The 22,485-nt window shown below is 58.1% G+C and overlaps 1 protein-coding gene and 1 long non-coding RNA gene across 16 annotated transcripts in view; both read left to right on the top strand.

The window, feature by feature from the left end:
- CELF4 (CUGBP Elav-like family member 4) overlaps positions 1-22,485 on the top strand; it is a 274,050-nt gene that overhangs the window by 175,335 nt on the left and 76,230 nt on the right. The gene's annotated exons all lie outside the window — the stretch shown is intronic.
- On the top strand, positions 16,233-18,228 carry LOC114228990 (uncharacterized). Of its 2 annotated transcripts, none has more exons than XR_003615093.2 (3): positions 16,233-16,332; positions 17,591-17,712; positions 18,022-18,228. It is a non-coding gene; the product is annotated as an uncharacterized LOC114228990 (long non-coding RNA). The 2 variants fall into 2 exon arrangements; XR_003615094.2 differs by having other exon boundaries at positions 18,019-18,228.

Here is a 22,485-nt window from a genome sequence, read left to right as displayed (position 1 = left end):
GATGAAAGCGATGGGTTGAATCCAACAAGATGGAGTTCGATAGGGAGAAATTTGGGGGCTTTCACTTGGGTGGGCGTTCCAGCTGCAGATGCACAGACAGGAGACGATGGGGCTTCAAGCGGCTGTGGACAGCTCAATGGGAACCTCCAGTATCACACAGCCGCCAGGCACCGTAGACGGCATGAAGTCACGTGCCACAAAGAGAGAGAGGGAGTGTGGGCCCCACTCTTCTCTGCAGTTGAACCAGTTCTGGGACCCAGTGGGGTCAACACTAATGTGTTCAGAGGTGTGTGGTAGGATGTGGAGGCTTCACATGTGTGACATGTGACATGGTCTACGGGAGGGAGGACCCACTGGGAAAATGCTCCTTCGAGGGTGGTCCCAAGCAAAGGGCTGTTTCCTGTGGCCCCTAAAGAGGAAATCAGGGCCACGTATGGAAACTGCCAGAAGTCAGACGTCAGGTAAACAGTGACAGCACTCTAACTTGTGCAAAGGAAGCGTGGGGACTGCGGTAGGGTTCAATTACTGCATGTACATGACCTGGAGTCACTTAATGGAGAATTCATGGTCTGGACATAGACGGGATGGCCTCGAAGTTCCCTTACAAGTGCATCTGGGTCGCAGGATTCCTACGGGGTGTGGAGACATCCCGGGGCACCTGCACCCCGCCCTACACCTTCTAAGTTCGGTTGCTCCAATAACGTCCAAGGCCAAGGTGGGTGGGGCGGGTGGAAGAGTGGAACCCACCTGCCTGAGCAGCAGAACAGACCCATTAGTAACGTAACCCTGGGAAGGAGCCCCGCCCTGACAGAGGCAGCTGTCCTCTCTGCTTTCTCCCTGGGCTCAGCCAAGCGGGGTAGCTGGTCCCGCAGAGGAGGAATGAGAGGGCTCCACGCTGCCAGAGGACCTGTTGGGCGGGAGCTGGAACCTTAGTGGGCCCTCAGCTGGTAGGCTTTGGGAGGGCCCACTGAGGTTCTGGGGGTGCCTCTTGCTTGCTGGTTTTCTCTGTCCTCACCCCTCTGGTTTCAGGCAGTAGCTGCCTTCTGCCTGCGGGGAACACCTGACTGAAACAAGCCAGGGGGTCAGGTGAGGCTCTGAGGAGAGAGAGCAAAGCTTTGCTTAGCCTCACTCACAGGACTCTCCCTGCAGCTTGCACAGCCCAGGGCCAGGGCCCAGGGGAGACAGGCCAGGGTCTCGTGCCAGGGCCGCAGTGCACCGGTGCATTCCCTGGGCAGTGTCTCTCAGAACTTGCTGTGGTGGCTGTGCCCTCAGGGAGTGTAAGTCCACGGGCTGGGCCGGCTGGAGCAGAAGGTGTGAATTTTAGAGGAAGCAGGGAACCTGGGAGTCACTGGGACCAGACTGCAGAGGACCGTGGATGCCAGACTAGAGGATTTAGAGCTAGTCCTTTGGCACTGGGGAGCAATAGCATGTCTTGGAGCAATTGAGTGGTCCAATCAGGCACAGATGTGGGGCCATACGAAGTGGAACTAGGGCAGTGACGGTGAGACCAGCGAGCAAGAAGTAAGTAATCCCAGAGTATTTAAAGGATCCCAGATTCCTTCAAGTGTCTGGCCCTCAGGCCGGCAAGGAGAGGGAGGGGTCGAGATGCTGCCCATGCACACGGTCAGGAGGAGAGCCCCCCCTGCAGCCCCGCAGGCCCCTGCAGATCCTTTGGAAGGCCCAGAGAGCCGGTCTCCAGGAGATCCCGTACTGCAGGAGGTTCCGGGGGGCGGGCATGGTCCTTGGGCAATGGCTGGGAGAGGGTTTGGGTCCCACTGGGCCCTGGGATCCAGCCCAGCCTCCCACTGCCCCCCACGCAGGGCAGTATTCTGGGAGAGAATGTGCGTTTGCATGTTCCTTTCATGTGCCCGTGACCCCACAGGAGAGGCTGCAGACCAGGGGAAGGCTCAGCAGCTGCAAGGGACTGGGGCGCGGTGAGGTAGGGTAGGAAGGCAGGAGGCTTGCGTCTCTCCATGAAAGCATCTTTAAAGAACCTCACCCCAGCCAGCTCCTCTCCGTTCTGGAATCTACCTTCCCGCTGCCTAAGCAAGCTCACAGCACCCAGAAGGCAGATGCTCTGAGGTTTGCAGTGCCCATGGCCTCACATGTGCAGGCCCGTGTGCAGCAGGTGTTCACCCAGGTCCTCAGGCACCTGCTCAGGCTCGCACATAGATGGTGCACACCCACCTGCACAGCACAAGGCCCGACTCCACAGGTGTGCATGGCAGCTCACCTGTGTGTGCACGGCTGCTCCACACGGACTCCGCAGGCGGCAGGCCTGAGCTCACGTGCTGAAAGGGACGGGCTGGCCACCAACAAGAGGAAGAGGAAGTTCCATGGCAGAAAATTGGATTTGAAATCAAACCAGGCCCCTGGAAGGAGGGCTAGTCAGAGGCTGTGGCAGTCAGGGAGGACAGACTGCTGTCTTACTGTGGGAAGAAGGATCCCAGGGCCAGGCAGGCAGCAAGGGCTGGAGAAGTTTCCACAGACATGAGAACGAGGGTGTGACGTCGCGAGAAAGGAGCCTGCAGGGAGCGGGGAGGAGGCTGAACAGGGAGTTGAGTGCTCACCTGATAGATTGATGAACAAATGAGTGATACCTCTATCCTGGGGCATGTCTATTCTCACCACACCCAGGTCACAGATGGGATCTCTGAGACCCACACGACCCACAGGCTGCGTTAAGATGGGGCTGGAGCCTGGCTCTGAGAATCCCAGGGCCGCCTCCCTCCTCCACCCCCAGCCCATGTCCCCAGGCTCCCAGCCCACACTCCCTGACCCTGCTGGGGGCCTGGCTAGGCGTGCGGGGGGCGGGAGGGTTAACACAACCCAACAATTAACTGAAATTGCGCAAAGGGAAGGAAGGGGAGGGCGGGGAGGCTCCTGGCGACGCACAGTTGGTGTAGGGCGAGATGGATGAACTTTCCCACTCACTGGCGCCTCGGAGCTGACAGTAAATATCAGAGGTAATGATATTGACTTTAAGGAATTATGGCTCCAAATGTCACTTGTGCTCTCCTCTCTTTCTCTCTCTTAAGGAAAAAAGAAAAAAAAAAAAACATTCTCCCCGATTTGATTTACATTTTTCCCTGTTCCTAGAGCAGGGGAGATGGAAACAGCCCACGCCGTGTCCCTGGTGGGCTACCAACACCAGAGTCCTGCAGACACAGTCGGTGTGGCGCCCCTGTCCCTTTGGAACCAAGTGTCTCATGCAGGACAAGCAAGACATCCCCAGCGCATCCTTTTCTTCCCTCTGCCCACCCCACCCCAGCTCAGGACCCTCTGCAGCCCCCAGGCTGGGAGACGCAAGCTCAGGGGCTGGCAGGTTCTGCCCCAGCTCCCCCAGCTACCTCTCTCTCCTCCCCACGTTTGTCTCCAGGCAGACTCTTCTGCCCCATCATTCCTACCCCGCTTTGACTATGCTGCTTCCTGTCTCTCTACCGGCTCCATCCTCTTCAACTCTCAGATCTCACCTCCTCAGGAAGCCCCCCATCACCACTCCCTGAGTCCTCTCTCCCTAACTTTCTCATGCAAACACCCCAGCACCAACACCCTGCAACACCCCCTCCTTCCGTGGGTGGCCTCCCAAGTCTCCTCCTCCAGATCCTGTCTCTAAACCCAAGGTAAAGCTTCTCGGAGGCCAGGATCCCAACACCCCAACTCCTGGATCCCACAGCACTTAGCATTTTCACTGTGTTTTCAGTAAATCGCTCTTCAGGGGGAAACGAGGAAGGAGACGCTCAGAAGAGCTCCATGGGGAATGGGAGATGGTGGGAGCAGAGAGAAAAGAGGAGGGTGGGGATCATCAGACAGGGAGCTCTGGCTGTGGTGGGAAGAGCAGGATGTGGGAGGCAGGCAGGGCTGGGACTCTGAGACCCCCAAGGACCGTAGTATCTCTGCAGGCCCAGCTCTGGGTCTCCCACTGTGAATATCCACGCATCCTCCGGCTGGCTCTGTCTCCATGGGAACTGAGCTTCAGGTCCCGCTGAGCCCGGAGAGGACCAGGCAAGGGGCCCAGAGAGGAATATGGGGTAGATGGGATCGGGGTAAGTCCCTCCACCTCCACTCCCACATGAGCTGCCCACCACTGAGCCTCATTCTTTGCAAAAAGTGATAGGGACCTATCCTGCAAGCATGTGTGCGGTTGTGAGCTACCGGGTGAAGTCAGGAGGAGAGGGCTTGAGACCCAGCAGAGCAGACCTCTGGGCGTGACGTGGGTGACCTTGGGGATGTTCTTAAAAACCAGGGTGACAATAAAGGCTGGCCAGGCTGGAGCTCGGCGCTGAAAGCAGTTCGGGGTGCTCTCTATGGGGTTCCAGTCCCAGCCCTATTCTGTGGGCACCTCGAGGTCTGGTTCGGGAGAACAGAGACCATCCTTCTCGACAGGGTCTTCCGGGGGCCAAGAGCCAGAGACCACAGTGACAGGTAATGTCCCACCCGAGCATCCCCAGGGACAGGAATGGGGCCAACTCACAGGGTGGCTGCCAATAAGACATGCTGGTCATTCTCCTGCCCCAAGCAAGGACCACGAACAACATGCTTGTGGAAATGCTGGCGATAAGGGAAGGGCCAAAGGAGGGGACACCAGGAGCCAGAAGGAGAACGAAGCTGCCAGGGGCAGGCAGGTGCCCAGTGAGGGGTCCCCGGGCTGAGTGTGAGGCACGCTCTGCAGATCTTCCCACAGCAAGTCCCCTGGCAGCACGCCTACTTAGGGGACTCAAGGTGAAGACTGTCATAGGCAAAGAAACCTGCGCTGGGCCGGGAGGCTCTCCTCTTCTCCCTTTTCGGCCCGCTCACCCAGCGGGGTTAGCAGCCGTGTTCCTGGAGACCCAGGGGCTGATGAGGTCCCCACGCTGACAGCCTTCCATGCAGCCTGGGGACCGAGCATTGGACGGGGAGGGTGGGAGCATGAGGCAGGGCCCTAGGTGGAAGCTGAGAAATGCACGGGGTGGGAGGGGTCCCCTCCAGGGGGCGTTCACAGGGACAGCCTAGGGGCCTAAAACCTCAGTTATCCAGAGCCTTGGTCAGGAACGTGCTTTGAATAACCACAGAGAGTCCAGGTCACTGGGAACCCACACCCCTTGAACACCAAAACCGCACTGTCCTTTCCACGACCCCCTGTCAGGGGCCTGGCAGCTGACAGGCTCCCCTTCCGCTAGAGCGCCTCCTGGGAACGCCGCTGTCCCTCGTAATGTCCTCACCCCTCGTTCTTGTCTGCGTAGGACGCAGAACATCAATACGTTTACGATTCCCCCTCAAGTAAGAGTTATAAGGCTGCAAGAGAAGGCCCGAGAAGATCTATGATATGAAAAATGTTTGTACTTCTTTTCTTTATGTTGATTTGGGTTACCTGGAAAGATGTTTCCTCCTCTGCTATTTCTTGTCCGCGTCCTGGTAGGTGATAAATTTCTGTACGTGAAAATATTGCCTGGGTGGGGAGTTCCCTTCCCACCGCGAGGCTACTAATGGCTTTTTGGAGGCACAAACGCATGCTCAGCATCTTCTAACCTCACCCAGCCCTCCGTCCCCTCCCCGCACACGTGCCCAAGCACATGTCGGGAACCCCTCCTTCCCCAGCCGACGGCCCAGGCAGGGCTGTGTGTTTCTGCTGGAGGAGCCCGCCAGGCAGTGGCCCGAGAGGCAGGGTTCCACTCTGCAGACACAGAGAGGAATGCGCTTCAGAGAGAATCAGGAGAATGCAGAGGAAACCAAGGATGCAGGGAGGGCCTACTGGGTGCCAGGCTGTCTCCTGGGCACCTTCTCCTGTGATCTCCCGAGGGGCCCGTGTGCGGATATCATCTCCATCATCCAGACGGGGAAGCTGCCCACGCCACGCCTGCACCCCGAGCCAGTGTGCGCAGAAGCATAGAGATGTTCTGAATGAGACGGAGGAGGCCCAGGGAGGCAGGCAAATGGAGCGCAAGCAGGTGCCGGGCAGGAGATGCAGGGCAAGGGCCGCAGGAGAAACAGACAAAGGGGGACACGCAGAGAACTCAGGAAGGGCCGTGAGGAGAGGAGGGGCCCAGGGGGATAATTCTGACCTATGGGACCCTCAGAGAGGACCAGGGAAACTTCACTCCGGCAGAGGCAGCCCCGAGGTCTCCCTGTGTCGGCCATGTGCATTGTGCAGTCTGCCCCACACCTCAGCCCTGGAGCTTGGACCCCACCCAACCTCACAGGGCCCCTTCCCCTGCGCCTGGCTGGCTCCAGGCCCTGGGTGAACAGGACCAGCAGAATCTGCCGACCCAGATCAAGTGGGACTGCCTCTGGGCTTGGCCTTGACCTTCAGGAGCCTCTGGGGCCTTGACCTTCAGTAGCCTCTGGGAGCAGAGCTGGGCAACCCTGACTTGATTAACATTTAAATGCCAGTTGGTAGGAGGAGGAGCAGCAGTGGGGAGTGGGGCTGGAACAAACAAACCCCTGGGCTGGAGCTGTGTGTGGCCAGGAGTCCAGGAGCTGGCTCAGCAGACCATCTGGTACCTGGGGGTCAAGGTAGTGACAGGGCCAGACCTTCTTCCCTTCTCAGGAGCCTCAGGCCCAGCTCCTCCTTGGGCTCCTCGCTCATCTCACCAAGACTGAGGGACAGTGCCCACCAGGTACACATGCACTCATGCATGCACATGCACACACAGGCGCACACGCGTGCACACACATGCAGACACAGGGGTCTTTGCAGTTCTTGGTCAGGCCACTAGTCCAGGTGGGGTCTGACCTCAGGGCTTCTCTGTTCTGTGGGCTTCCTGCTTCCAAAGCACATGGCCTGGCCTGGCCTTCATGCGCCTGGACGTCAGGGCTCAGGCAGACCACCCTCCGTAGCTCCCTGCGTCTGCACCCATCCCCATACCCCACATTTTTTCCTCAGCCCCTGCCCTGTCCTACCCAGCCCTCCCCATCCCTGGCAGGGCTGCCATAGAGCAGCTCTAATGGGCCAAGGCCAGATAGCTCCCCCCCACCCCCCACCCCCCCCCGGCCCCGCTGGGTCTCTCTGAGGGGAGTCTTTGCATTGAGACTTGAGCAAAGGCTTTGAAAGTCACTTAAAATGTCCTGGAGGAGGGAGTGCCCCCTCAAGAGGAAAAAGGCTAGACTCAAGCTTGGAGCTGAGGGGGCCACAGGCAAGCCTGCTTCAGCCCACACCACACTCCCATCTGCCTGCGGGTGGGGCCCAGGCACCTTTCCAAGCCGTACCTTTACCTTCTGGGAACCAAGTAGGGGTGTGATTGGCAACTACGCAGGTCTGATTTCTAAGCCCCCAGGCTTGCTTTGTATATCCAGGAGGAGTGGGGTCCTGGGAAGTCATTAACACAGGAGTCTAAACAACTTCACGGATTCTAATCCCGCATTCGCCCTCAGCTTGCCAGCCTGCAGGGAGCCTGGGCCAGTTGGGCAGCCACAATGCAATTTCAAGTCTGGCGCATTCCTCAACCCTTTATACCCAAGGCTAGCCCCTGGTTGAACTCTGCCCTTTAGGCAGATGTGTTCGCTGAGCCAGCTCTAGGGCAGGAATACGGCACTTCCAAAGATCAACACCCTTGGGGAAATAGATGCAAGTGTACCTGTACAAATGACAGCTTCTTTCTCAAGCTGAATTTCTCCAGGCTGGGGGTCCAGTGGGAGGCGGTAATAATAACTGGAATTTAATGAGCACCCACAATGGGCCGCACCTGTGCTGGGCCCTGCTTTCTAGCCTGTGCCCTTATTGAGCCTCATCCCACCACCATTCTCATCCTAGGACGGCATTCTCATCCTGGGCCCACGCCATGGAGACTGAGCAAGGGTAGGTAGTGTTCTTACCGTCTCAACTCCATGAGACTGAGATTCAACTCCAGGCCCGTCTGGCTGCAAAGCCCAGTCAGGCCCCACTGCATCCACCGGTGCTTACCCCAGATCTGCAGATGCCCGTCCAGAGCCCAAAGGTCAAGCCAGCAGAGAGCCTTCCCACCCGCTACCCCCCACCCTCCGAAGGACGCTGGTCCTTAAGAGCATGGAGCTGGAACAAGGCTGTCGCCTCCAGGCAGGATTTTCCCTCACCAGCTGCATATCTTTGGGCAAGTGACTGCACCTGTCTGGGCCTCAGTTTCCTCATCTGTCTAAAGGGGATATTGTCAGTAGTCCCTCCCTGCGTGTCATGTGAAGTGTTTGTCATGGGGCCTGGCACACAGCAAGCGCCCACTCGCAGGGTTAACCTGGGACACAGCTCAGCGGTCTCCACGGGAAGGGCCCTGCACAAGGCCTGGGTCGTAGACTCAGTGCAGGCTGGTGACTGTGCAGCTGGTGGGTGCCAGCGTTAGGTGGTGACCTGGCCCAGCAGCAATGACAGGCCACCAGCCTGGAGTCCCCTGAGGCTCCATCCCTGGTGCACACCTGGACCTAGTAGGTGCTCAACAAAGTTCAGTTCCTCCCCTAAGAGTTTAAGTCCTAAGAATAACATTCCAAACCCACACCTCTGGCTCTGACCTTTGTCCTAAGGACCAGTTGCCACCCTTCCACTGATCTCCCCAGTCCACCATCATTCCCCTCCTGACGTCCTTATTACTGTCAGTGGCGTTGCTGCCATTGAGTCCCCTGGAACAGCTGCTGGTCCCTCCTGCATGCCCACCCGAGCCCCAGTGGTCCTTCCCTCGGTCCCATCGCTGCCAGCCTGCTTTGAGCCCACCGTGTTCCAGGCCCTGTCCAGCTGGTCCTCCTCACACCCCACCCCATCACCTCCCACCCTGTCCCCTGGGACTGCCCCCACCAGGAGTTTTACTCCACCCATAAGACTATATGTCTGATCCAGGTGACCCCTGGCCCCTCAGCCCCTCGAGAAAGGGTCCTTCCCAACACATCCTGTAACCGCAGTCCCCCACACAGCATCACACCAACGGCATGGCTCTGCCACTCCCACCTCTGTGCCTCAGTTTCTCTTTCCCCACTTTCATGGGTGCCTCCGCTCCTCTGAGTCCTGCACCCCCTCCCTTCCTTTCCGCCAAGGGCCGTGGTCGGCAAACTGTGGCTCGCGAGCCACATGCAGCTCTTTGGCCCCTTGAGTGTGGCTTTTCCACAAAATACCTTGGCCTGGGCGAGTCTATTTTGAAGAAGTGGCATTAGAAGAAGTTTAAGTTTAAAAAATTTGGCTCTCAAAAGAAATTTCAGTCGTTGTACTGCTGATATTTGGCTCTGTTGACTAATGAGTTTGCCGACCACTGGCCAAGGGGAAGCTCCCATCGCCTGAGCAGGGATCCCCTGCCTCTGCTCCAACTTCCAAGTTCTCACCTGGATGTGGGTGCTGAGAATGACAAGGAAGGGCCGCCTGCTCCCTGCCCAGGTGGCTCAGGCAGCAGACCTGATACAATTACGTTCCATAGAATGGGGAAGCGGCAACATGGAGGACAGGCGGGTGGTGGGGTGCAAGCTCTGAGGTCAGTCCCAGCACGAGATGAACACTCAGACTGGTAGCTGCCCGGTGGCTCGTTTGGTGTCCTTGCCCCAGTCTTGCCCACATGGCCCAGGCCCCTCCCCTTGCCATGGCCAGGATTCTGGAGTAGACCCCAGGATGACAGTTCCCAGCAGGAAGTTGGACTCAGGAGGAGGAGGCTTTTACACTGGCTGTTAGCCGAGCATCCAGCACCGTGGTGGCCGGTCCCTGCCACGTGGACTCCAGCTGCTGGCCACTCTCCTGGACCTCCACTCTGCCTGGACCTCCACTCAAACAGTGGAAATTACTCGTGAAAGCATTTTTCCTAGACACCAGCTCAGTCTCAGGGAAAAGTCAGTCCCTTCATATTAAAGGCAACCCATTTTGGCAACCAGTCCATTGGAGTGGAGGACATAGGCGAACCCTTGCAAACGTGGGCAGAGGTTTGGGGCGGGTGGAGCCCTGCGGGCTCTCCTGGGCAGGGGCACAGGCGGGCGGAGAGGGGAGAGGCGCGGCTCTCCGAGTGGAGGCCGCATGTACATAATGTGTATAAATGTATATAATAATCATTAGCAGCGATTCAGCTGTCTGCCGCTGGTTTGCAAGATAAATTGCATTAATCAACACGATGCCTTCAGAACTTTTGGTGAGCCGTTTCTTATGCTAATTGGGCCACTTAAAGTAGACTGTCACTGTACCAGGATCTGGCTGTCAAGACAGTTACTGGCATATGCAGGCCCCTCCCTCCCAACCCCCTCATCCCCCACCATCACCTTTCCTTTTTTAAATATAATATTAATGGGTAGAGCTCTGCTAATTACTTGGTCAAAAATAAAACCTTGAAAGAAGAAGGGGGGAAATGGGTAAGGATGTGACCATCCTTGGGTCACCTTGAAGGCAGCATGGAGAAGCCCTCTGGATGGGGGGCCCCCTGGAGGAGGCGGTAAGGAGGTCAAAGACCAGGCCTTACCACCTTGGGGCCTACAGCTCTGCTGGGATGGAGTCCTGACTCATCTTCCCTCTCCCTCTCGACCCTCAGGACTCAGGTCAGACACACCATGGACTCTGGGGATCCCAGAATCCTAGGGTCTTGGGTGAGAGAAACCTGCAACCTCAGTACCAGACATTTCAAGTCTTCTAGACTAGAGATTCGAACCCTCTGAACGGCCATCTGATTTCAGCCTGTCTCTCTGAAAAGACCAGCGAGATAACTCACTGATCGAGCAAAGCCAAGTTCATTGCTTATGTCAGTAAGAGAGTTCACCATGGGGCGGTCTTAGTGCTGTCTCAGAAGGGGGAGCGATTTACAGGGCTGGGGGGTCTGGTTGAAGGTGGGTCTTGCAATGCGGGGACCTGATTGGGGTTGGGCAGGGTTGTCAAAATAAAAACCCAAACTGCACAGAAACAGGTTTTATTCAGGAACTGTTGCACTAGGGCAGTGGTCGGCAAACCATGGCTCGCGAGCCACATGCGGCTCTTTGGCCCCTTGAGTGTGGCTCTTCCACAAAATACCACATGCGGACGCGCACTTACAGTGCGATTGAAACTTCGTGGCCCATGCGCAGAAGTCGGTTTTCGGCTCTCAAAATAAATTTAAATCGTTGTATTGTTGATATTTGGCTCTGCTGACTAATGAGTTTGCCGACCACTGCACTAGGGGGATGGGGACCCCAGCACAGCACTGGGCTCAGTTTCAAATGCTAAGGAGCAGGGTGGGGAGAGTGGATGGAAAATTCCTAAGAGGAGACATCGGGGTAAGGAGGATTCTGGCTAAAACTGGGTGATGAGGCCAGTAAGGACAGACACCAAGGTGGAGGCCTAGAGGGTGGCAGGAGCTTGGCTGGCGTGTCGTCAGGTGCCAGCCCTGGTCAGGACGCGTGGTGGCGTGGCACTGGCGGCCACGGCATGGTGAGGACTTGGGCAGGTGCGGATGAATGGGCAGAAACTCATAGGAAGCAGGTTTGCCCCCGCCGAGTGGATTTGCAGGAAGTTCCGGAACAAACAGTAAAGTTACTAGCAACTTTCTCAGGCCACCAAGCGCTCTCCCTGCCAAACTCTTCCAGCCCCCACCCCACACAGGAGTGGGGCCCATGCACCACGCATCCCAAATCCTCAGCGGCACCAGCTATCTCCTCACACTTCCTGTTGAATCTCCCCTCCCAGCGGAGCCGGAGCCGGAGGGGAGCCCCCAGTGTCCTGACTCCCCGCTGGTGCCAGGTGAGAGGCGGTGGGCAGGGCCAGGGAGGAGCCTGAAGCAGAGTGTGTGCAGCTGCTCGCCCTTCCTGTGGGGGAGGGGACCAGCCCAGGGAGAGGGGCAGGGAGGCCCGCAATAAAAGCAGCCAAGCTGGGCGGGGTAGGTTCTTCCAAACCCCCTCTTAATAAACGAGTCATTGACAGGGCAGTTTCCTGCTGAGGACCACAGCAGGGCATGAGCATCTTCCACGTGAGGCCACGGATAAGTCCGTGCGTGGCTGCCGGCACCAACGCCCTTGAACAGGAGTGACTGGGAGACTTTAGGGACTCCCAGGGCACCGCTGAGCACTCTGGGGCTCCCATTGCCGCCCAGCAACGTCTCAGAGCCCACAGGTGTGCCTGCACCCCGACCTGGGGCAGCTGAGAGTCCCCTGGGGTCACCGTCACAGCCTCCCCTGCTTCTTCAGGCTTTACCTCCCCTCCTGTGACCCCTCCAGCATCAGGCCCAGAGGCCCTACCTCCAGGTCACCTCTCACCCCTTCACCCTCTTCCCTCCTTCCCTCCACTGTGTCCCCCACAGCTCAGGGCAGGTGCTCCCTCCTTCAAACCCATCAGCAACTCTCTGGGATGGGGCCCTGGGGCCCTGCAGAGTTCCCCAGCCCACAGCTGCCTCAGCCTCACAGAACGGCCTCTCTCCCGCCCCCTCCAACTCACCCTGGGGCCTTTGTACAAGCAGCTCCCATCACCCCAAGGGCTCTCCCCTCTCACTAGCCACCCGCCCCCCACTCAACCTCACTGTCACCTCCCAGATGCCTTCTCCACTGCTCTTCCTAAACTGGGCAGTCCCCTTCCCCTTCTCTGTCCCAGCCCTGCAGACCTTTCCCAGGCCAAAATCATTCACACCCAGTGTGCAGTAAGCTCGAGTCGCCTCCTGCCCTGGGCTGGACGGGCCAGCCACACCTGCACACAGGTGCTCACTAGCTTCCTGCCCTGGGCTGGACGGGCCAGCCACACCTGCACACAGGTGCTCACTAGCCTCCTGCCCTGGGCTGGGTGGGCCAGCCACACCTGCACACAGGTGCTCACTAGCCTCCTGCCCTGGGCTGGATGGGCCAGCCACACCTGCACACAGGTGCTCACTAACCTCCTGCCCTGGGCTGGATGGGCCAGCCACACCTGCACACAGGTGCTCACTAGCTTCCTGCCCTGGGCTGGACGGGCCAGCCACACCTGCACACAGGTGCTCACTAGCCTCAGCCACACAATGCCAGTGGTGAAACTGGTGACAACCCTGTCGCACCATTTCCCACTCTGAGCTCCTCTCCTGCCTCCTCCCTGGGAACCCAGAGGCCTGTCTTTCCTGGGCCCCCACAGAAGTGCCTTCCTCCTGTCTTGTCGTGCTCTGAGCTGTCACATTCCAAGGGCTGTGCACTCAGAGGGGACCTGGCGAAGGCACTGTGGCTCAATCAATGGTGTGATGTTAAGTGCTGGGTGGGCCAGCTGAGGAGGGGGTGCTGCTCTGTCCCCCACACGCAGGAGGTGACTGACTGGGAGCCATCTCCGCTCCACACCCCAGAGATGGCCTCCCCAGCGGCCATGGCGACAGGCACAGCGTGCCTCTCCCCAGGAAGGTACCATTTGGAGTAATCAGTGTTTTAATTACTAGTAATTAAATGTGTGTAACCTGCCCAGCTGCCACTCCAGGAACTGGGACAGAGCTCCTGGGGGTACCGAGGGTCAGGCGTGCACCCTGAGCTGGGAGTGGCCGCCCTGGCGCCGAGGAGGGGGCTGGGCAAGTGGGCGTGAGCGCGAGTCTCCGAGTGCCAGAGTCCGGGTGGGCTGCCTGCACTGTGTCTCAGAGGCCCCAGCCTCTGGGGGCTGCTCCCAGTTTCCCTTCAGTTGGGGCGGCAAGAGGCCAGCCTGAGTCCTGCCTCAAAGGCAGGTACTCACAGGGGAGCCCGCCCTGCATTTCCTGTCCCCCAGGCCACCCACCACGCCACAGAGCGAAAAGCTAGCCCATCACACCAGAGCACTTCGTTAATTTACACACCCGGACCCCTCCACTAGGTGCCAGCCCCGCAGCTACCCTCAGGGACCCCACGGCCCCACCCCCCATCTCACACAGGTTAGAGGGAGGCAGGGGGTGGGGGGCTCAACCCAGCTGCCATATCACACCTGCTCTCAGGTTTGACCTTTGCTCTACCCCTGGCATCTCTCACGCTCTCAGTCCTATCTCTCTCTGTATCTCTCTCCTATTCCCCTACTTTACCTCCTGGCCCTTCCAGAGCCACCTGAGGTCCCCAAGGAGGCTCTCCCCGCCCCCCCGGCTTGTCCTCTCCCCACCGCCTTCTTCAATTCCCCCCACCACCACCACCATGTCCTGCGTCCTGCACACACGGGCTTGTGTAGACCCTGCACACACAGAAGAGGGGCCCAGAGGGTGGTGTGGAATTTGAGGCCATGGGCACTGGTGGGAGAAGGAGGTCACACACCCCTCTCAGAGTCTTCACAGTGGAGGACGAACTCCTGGGTGCATCCCTGGGGATGACATCCAGGAGGTCACAAGGCCCCCTGCAGCTGCATGTCCCTCATCTGTCAAGCGGGCATGGTGACAGTTCCCGTCTGCAGGCACATGAGCGGCTGCGTGCCTCTGAAAGCCCTTTGTCAACGTGTAACACGGGGTTAGTGCGCGGAGAGCAGCCACAGAGGGAAAGACAGACAGCCATGCAAATGGACTCCGCGATTGCAGCTCTCACTACCTCCCCGGGGCGAGGGCTCACACCAGACCCTCTCCAGGCCTCGGCGAGGACGAGCTCTTAGAGTCCAACTGTAGTTCAGCAGCTGCACCCAAGGAACAGGCTCTTTCCCACACCTGCCTAGCAAGCAGACAGCCCCCCTCTGGGTCTTAAAAACAGCCCAGGAGCCACTGCCTTCTGAATTACCTCTTTGTTCTGCCCCTCAGCACCCCAGGACTCAGCCACTACATGTCCTCTGTCCCAGGGCCTGTTTGTGGGGTGTAAGTCCAATAGCTTATCCTTGGCAGCGGCCCCCTGGGATGTTGTGGGGGCAGGCAAGTGGGGAGATGTGCTCCTCAGTGAGCTGGCTTTTACCTGGCACTTACTCTGGGTGGCAGGCCCGAGCTGGGCACCACCCTGCCCTTGCAGGACTCAGCCAGTCTGGACAGATTCAGAAATGCACCATCTTGAGCAGACAGTTGCTAAACATTGTGGGCGTGACAGACAGATAGACAGGTGGACTTGGGCAGTGGGTGGTCAGAGAAGGAACAAAATGGGAAGGAGGCCAAGGGGTTGGTGCGGGGCAGATCTGATGGGCTTCCTAGAGAAGGGGCTCTTAGAAGTCTTGGAGGACTGGGTAGGTGTCATTGGAGGGTGACCATTCTTGTTGGGGGAACAACATGGGTAAAGGAGGGAAGAAGGGAGAAGCCACTGGGAGGGGCAGCCTGGCAGGAGTGGAAAGTGAGAGTGGGGAGTGGAAAGGCTGACTGGGGTCTTCTCCAGGCACCTGCCAACTTGTCTGCACACACAGTCCAGAGCCAGGGTTTGCAGTTTGCAGGGATGGAGTGTGGGCACTGCCCAGGTGGACACACACACACACACACACACACACACACACCCCAATTGGGCCGGGCTTGGAGGCTGAGCACAAAGCCAGCATGGTGGGACAACCCACAGCTCTGAGCCCTTAGACTGCACGTGCCCGCCATCTGGTGGTTGCTTGGAGCACTACACCCTCCGAGGTTTCAGGCTTCTTGGAGTATCACACTGAGAAGTGACATCCCTGGTCCTCACACACACACAGAATCATTGCTGGATGACAGGACACACACACCCCATCCAAATGCGTACAGAGCCTCACAAGAAAACCCCAGCTAATACACAGGGACACAAGTACAGTCGTTCCCAGTTGCACGTCTTTTTTCTCTTCTCACCAAATAACATTTTTAAGAAGGAGGGGTAGGAAACACTCTTCACAGCCCAGCACAGCAGGGCCACAGCAAACACCTCCTGTGGGTTCCCACTCAGTCTTGACCTGCATCCAGCATGCTTTTCATCCTCTCGTGGTCATACTGCAGGCAGCTTTCTGCTCACACATCTTCCTGGCACCCACATGGTTTCAGGACCTCCTCCTTCCATGGGAGACCTGAGAGGGTTCCCCAGGCAGCCCCCACTGGTGTGCACTAGTGCAAACACACACACACACACACACACACACACACACACACAGAGGAACCACACAGGGGACAGGACACTGGGGGCCCATCACATAATCCATCGCATGTTACAGCCCAAGGGGCTTCCTAGCACTAATAGGGATGGCGAAATTAAACACACTCTCTTGCATTGGTTTTGTCCCGTGAGGCTCACAACACATCTTTACACACACCAGCTCAAACACTAGCTATTACTTCCCTCCATTATCTCCCCGACGAAGGCACTGAGCTTCAGAGTTAACTCAGCCAGGGGCACAGACCCGGAGCTGGCTGCGGGGCCCTGGCCCCCATTCCCTGTGACTGGCCTGTGCTCCCTGGGGAGGGAGGAGCTGCCCGCAGAACAGAGGCCCAAGTGTGACATTTCCAGTCCTGGGGAGGGGCAGAGTGTGGCCACACCCCGGAGCAGGATGGATGCCCATTCCCCCTTCTGCTCTGCACTGCCTCCCAGAGGCCTCCCAGCTCTATGAGGAAGGGCCCTTCCCCACCACGGCTGCACACAGAAAACAGAACGTGGGTCAGTCAGGCTGTGGGAGGTGAAGGCTGCCCCCGGAGCCACCCAGGGCGGGGGGAGGGGGTGGGGGGCCCCTTGTGCTCTTCAAGCTGAAGCTGCTGTCTTTGAGGGGCCCCAGGGACTGCTGGCAGGAAGCAGGGGGGCGGGGGAGGAGGTAGAGAGGCAGCCACGTGTCTCTGTATGTGTGTGTCTGTGTCTGTGTGTGCGCACAGTATTATTTTCCCCCAGTCTAAGTTCCCATATGGATGGAAAATGGCCCCAGCCCTCCCAGGACAGTACAACCTCAGATAGCTCTAGGAGGCCAGGTAGAGGGGACTGGAGGAGGAGGAAAGAGGCTGGAGGTAGCACCTTGGATGAGCTACAAATGTCCCTCTATCCTTTGATACTGGGACACACACACACACACACAGCCCCACAGACAATGCAGCTGGCAGACACCCATTTATGGGTACAGCACAAACAAGGGGAGTGTGCACATCTTAGCAGAGAGGCCTATTATCCATCAGGAATGGGTGGGATTAATCAGGGCTGACTTCCTGGAGGAGGAGGGTTTTGAGCCTAGTGCCTCAGCAATCCATTAGCACTACAAAGGCCTGCTATGAGGCAAGCATTGCTAGCAGCTCCCTGTGAATATCTTCTTTAATACTCATAGCAACCCTTATGGTAAGAATTATCATTTTCCTTTTTATGGATGAGGAAGCTGAGACTCAGCAAAGTCAAATAGCCTATGTAAGGTCACACAGCCGGTGAGTGGCAGAGCTGCGATGGAAACCTTGGGCTTCCTGGCTCCCAGGAGCACTTTCTTTCGTCATCCTACAATCCTAGTGTCAGAAAGAAACCAAGTGGTTGTGGGGCCCCATTGAGCATGCACGAAGTTGGCAGCCCCAGGTCCGGCTGGAGCACCCTTACCAGGCAGGTGGCAGTCCCCACGTGGCCAGGCGGCCTGGGCCCTTGTTCAAGCCGGAGACATCGCTGCCACCTCCTGACCCCAGAGCTGGGTGAAATCCCTCACCCCCGCCCAGCACTGCTTCCCAGCCCTTTAGAGACCCTTGCTCCTCCCCTCATGTAAGGCGGCTTCCAGGCACCCCCCCTAAAAGGTGGGTCCACTTGGATGTTCTTATCCTATGTCTGATTACCCTGCATTTCCACCAAAATATCAGCATCCCTGCGTGGGCTGTGGCCAGACTTCCCCTCCTGTCAGCAGCAGTTGGGATCCTGAGCTGGTTGAACACGTGGGTGCTCCCTCCCCTTCCATCTTTAGGGTTTCCAGGGCTACTGATCTTCCAGAGAAAGGCCAACCTATACTTCCGGCCAGGACCTCCTGCAGGACACACAGCCACACCTCAGACCTGATTTACACACCCACGGGTCAGCTTCCTGCAGGTTACTGTCAAATCTGCTGACACCTAACTTCCTGGTCTACCTTGTCCCACTGATACCCCATCCAGGGAGGCCCTCTCCCACCAGGGTGGAGCTCAGCACCATCCCTACTTGAACCTATTGTCCTAAAGAAGAGAAATCAGGCATTTCCTGTGTGAATGCAAGGTGCAAAGGGGTGGACACAGCAAGTCGCTCAGGGAGAGTGCGTCTAATGGAGCCTTCTGACTCACAAGGGGAGAGGAGGGGGGTGAGCGCCCCATCATGGGAGGCATTCCATCTGTGATTCCCCATTGCTGTCATCTCCATCAGCAGGATCGCATTCTTTAAGAACAAGGCATGGTTAGCACATCTATCTGAGAGAACTCAACAGACCTGCCCAGAGACCTGAGTCTGGTGGGCCCTGGTGTGGAAATGGAGAAGGCACTACCCCCTGGGGCCCTCCCTCTGGCCTGTGGGACTGGGGCACAGGACAGGGCACTTGGCTTGGGAATACTTGCTAAATAAATGAATGAATGAATAGTGATTGAATGAATGGTTAGCCACAAGACCTACTAATCCTCTGCCTGCTCCACAGCTAGTCCCCAGGCTCCCCCAAAACTCCCCATCGTATGGGGCACAGCCCTAAACCTCGTGAGAAATGCTTTGATGTTGCACCTGGGACCCAGTATCTTTGGCACCAGCTGGCAGAGGCACATGCCCGAGGGCTCGGAGAGCCATAAACCAGCTTCGCCCTCCGAAGGAACGCAGCATTTCCAAGGTCAGAACGGATGGCCCAGCCTGGGAGTTGACTTCATTTCCTGAGTCTGGGGTTTGTAGGAAAGTGGGTGCTGATACCCACCACGCAACCCCAGACGCCAGCGTGAGGGTTCATGGAGGAGGTATTGTATGGGGGACACAATGGGACACGCAGACTCCCGAGTCCCTGGGGCTGCCAAGGCTGGGATGCTGCACCCCGGGAAGCTCAATGCAGGGACCAGGAAGCTAGGTCCAACCCCTGTCCCTCCCCCTCAGCCTTCCCTCCCTGCGCCCTGCTGCCATGCGTTCATTCACTGGCAAGAGCATAACCGTGTACCCACAGAAAATACACCCTAGGAAGGAGACTTCCAAGCCTTTGCGCTCACGTGACTCCATACATGGCACACACGTGTCCACACGTCCAGGTGCAAGGACACACACCGCCGAGGTGAGCACCCTGCCCCAGCCCCAGCAGAAGCCAAGTTTCCCAGCAAAGGTACCCGCTGGGGGACAAGCACTCCCCTCCCCACGCTGAGGGAGTGGCTTGGCAGCGGGGTAAGATTTATCATCATTATCCTAATATCATCTCCAGGCTTGACAGTGGCAGCAGCTAAAGAAAATACCAAGGCTTAACTTAGGGCACGTGGGAGAATGAGGCAGAAGATAGGAAATATGATTTATGATGGAAATCAATGCAATCATCAGACTCTGTGCTTGTAAAATTGGGCCGCGCCTTCAGTGCCCACAGACCCGCTTCAGCCCTGCCTGTCGGAGGATTTGGGGGACCCTGGGACCTTGGAGTCAGGCTGGGCAGAGGGCCCCAAATGTTTGGGACACTGCCCATCTTTTATCCTAGCCTTTTGCAGGGGAGGCGGGGTGCAGGGCATCTAAGGAGGAAGATGAAAGGGAGCCAATGAACCTGCATCAAGCCAGGTTGCGGGCACTTTCACCCACATGACTTGCTCCTCTTGCCACACAGCCCTGTGAAGGTAGGGAATTCTGTCCTGCATTTTTAAGTGCATTAAACTGCAGCACAGACAGGTTAAGTGACTAAATTAAGGTCACACAGCTGGTCATGGCAGAGCCAGCTGTGCTGTTCCCATGACACCACAAGCCTCGCTGCACAGGCGTGGAAAGGCGGTAGGGGGCTGCCCAGGCCGTGTGGGGTGAGGGGCCCCAAGAAGGATCCACCTCACCCAACACATCCCCCAGCCTAACCCAGCGTCCAGAGTTCTATCGTTAGCCGTATCCCTGTGAGTTCTATCATATGCTGCTTAGTTTAGACAATGCATGGTGCTGGTGGTGACAATAATAATGGTGGTGACAACGGTGAGGGTGACAGCGATGGAGACAATGGTCATGGGAACAATGGTGATGGCAGCAGCTATGGGTTTTCAGACACATTTGTCACTAACCTAGGGCAGGGTGTCAAGGCAAAATACGGGCAGGCATAGCCAGAGGACTGGAGATCAGCGTGTTTCTACTGCACACCTTCTTCCAGAAGAATGAGCCGAGGATTCTGCCCGTGGCCTGAGAGACCCAGAAACGGGTGGAGCAGTCTTTCTCCCTGGAGCTTTGGACAGGAGCATTCTTTTCCCACTGAGTGCAAAATCCCTTCACTCCATGACCAGCCCCGGGCTAAAGATGGAGGGGGGGGGGGTGGAAAGATGACTTCCAAGAGCTGGCCACCTGATTTCCTGCCCAGCTGAGGGGAAAGCTACAACCACTGAGGGTGCCTCCTTACAGGGGCGTCTTCTCCTTCACTTCTCTTAGAACCGGGCAGGGCTCCCATCACGCGGAGGAGTGAAGGGGCAGGGGACGGAGTGAAGCACGTGGTGCAGGGAATGAAATCAGACCCTGGGAGAGGCAGCCTCGTGGGAGAGCCAGGTCTCTGGGGAGACAGAGGCCAAGAGGGTACAGGCCGAGTTCAGCCCCAGGGAAGTCTGAGGCCAGGAAATCTCAGGAAGGAGCCTTCCATGGGCTCTGAAGGTGGGGAGAATCCCGAGGAGGGAGCGTGGGGCTCCCCAGTCTCTCAACAGCATCCCCCTCTCTCCGGGCCTAGGGGGACACTAGGCCCAGGGGACACTGGGACCCGGGCCAACTCTGCATCGCAGCCAGCTTCCATCCACGGGCCTGGGGCCACTGCAGGGGCCCTTCTGATCAGCATCTCTGAGCCACAAGGAGGGTGTGGAGACAGGAATGGCGAACAGGAGCGAGAGGGAGGCAGGGAGGAGGAGGAGGACGTGGGCACCCAGGCCGAGAACCCCCCTCCCACCTACCATGCAGGGGAGCAGGGAGCAGGCGGGCGGCCAGGGCGAGGGGGAGACAATGAGATGAAGAGAAATGTGGCGAGACTTCTGGAAGCCTGGGGTCGCCGGAGGTCTGGCGGGCCGGCTGGGTCCGGGTCGGGGGTGACCGCTCTGGCATTTGGAAGGGCACCGGGGCCAGCGCCTGCCCTGACGAGACCTCGAGGAGCTCGATAGACTTTCCAAACCTAATTAGTGTTTAATGGTCTGGAGAGACACGGCATCCGCCGTCACTGGCCGGACCGCGACGTCCGCTTCAGACTCTTAATGACCGTGTCAGGCGACGATCCGCTGTGGCCGCCTCCGAGGCCGCGTCCGTGCCCGCGTGCGCGCTGCGCGGGGCGGCTCTGCGGGAGAGAGTCTGGGGGTGACTCCAGCCACCCCTTGAAGGCAGGCTTTCCTGTGCTCCAGGGCAATTGTTCCCACCCGGTGCTCCTGCAGGCGAGTGCGTGTGGAGGGCAGTGCTGTGGCCCACACAGGACAGAGGAAAGGCAAGAGGGAGAAGCGCAGCCACCTGCTGGAAGTTAGGGGGCGCCATCAGCAGGGAGCCCTCCAGGGAACAAGGCTCCCAGGGGTAGGGGGGGTGCTGTGGATGCAGCCAGAGGGGTGGGGTGGCCACCAGACTGAGGGGGCCCTCATGTTTAACACGTGGACAGGAGTCCCTGAGGGTTAACAGCAGGTCATGGCTCAGCCTCCTGCTTCCTGCCCAGGACGTGGGGCCAGGCAGGAGGAGGGGACCGTCCAGGCAGGGACAGTAGTGCCCAGAAAAGTGTTAGAGTCCAGCCTGCGGGCACAGAAAGTATTGGCAGGTGTGCACCTGGCCCCTGGGCAGTGGCAGTGACATTCCCAAAGCCAGGCAACCCAGAGAGAGCCAGGCGTGGCACTGGAGGCCATGCCTATACGTGGACCGTGCAGGGAGAATGAGCAAGAGGATCCAGAATGGGACAGGGAGAGAGTGGGGATGGCCATGGGGATTTGGGGGTCGCCTTCAGGGAGTGCAAATTGAAGAGAAGAAGCTGGTAAAGTCCCCAGGGGAGAGGGGGAGAGATCCCAGCACCCGGAGAGCCTGGTGTTCGGGGGAACAGGGACGGACAAGCAGGGAGGGCAGGTGATTGGGAAGAAAAGGAGATGAGGGCACAGTGGAGGCAAGGAGGGGGCACCAGCCTGCACACACCACACCCCTCACACGGCACCCACCGCACACACGTGATTACACTCACACCTACACCGGACACACTCGTGGGCAGTGCCTGTGACCCAGAGACCCTGGCGTGTTCCGGGAGGAGGGCCGTGATCGATGCTTATTAATGAAGCTGCCCGGAGATGGCTAATTGATGGCGGTGTGCGGCTGTTGTCTGGAATTTAACCTGATTCATCACTTAGCCTGTTGGAGGCTGGAGAGCTGTGTTAATTAATGCCAGGAACACAGGCTAGGACGGGCTGGCGGTGCAGCCTCATGTTAGAGAACGGAGAGCAAGGGGCCCGGGGTGGGGGTGGGGGTGAGGTAGGGAGTTAGGGGGTTGGGGGGAGAGGGAGAGAGAGAGAGAGAGAGATATTAAATCTAAAGCCCAGAGACAAAACAAATTCCAAAAAGCAAATGTCGCTGCCATTTCTGGGATGACTCAGATTTGCGCTTGGCCGGCACCATCAGGCTAAGGTGTGGGGATTAGGAGCGATTTCCTCTAGATTTGTCATTTACTTGGTGCGGGCTTTGTTTTTCCCTTTAACGTGCCTG

This window comes from Eptesicus fuscus, chromosome 12 (genome assembly GCF_027574615.1).
Source record: "Eptesicus fuscus isolate TK198812 chromosome 12, DD_ASM_mEF_20220401, whole genome shotgun sequence".
Lineage (NCBI taxonomy): Eukaryota > Metazoa > Chordata > Mammalia > Chiroptera > Vespertilionidae > Eptesicus > Eptesicus fuscus.
This window is presented reverse-complemented; position numbering and strand designations above follow the sequence as displayed.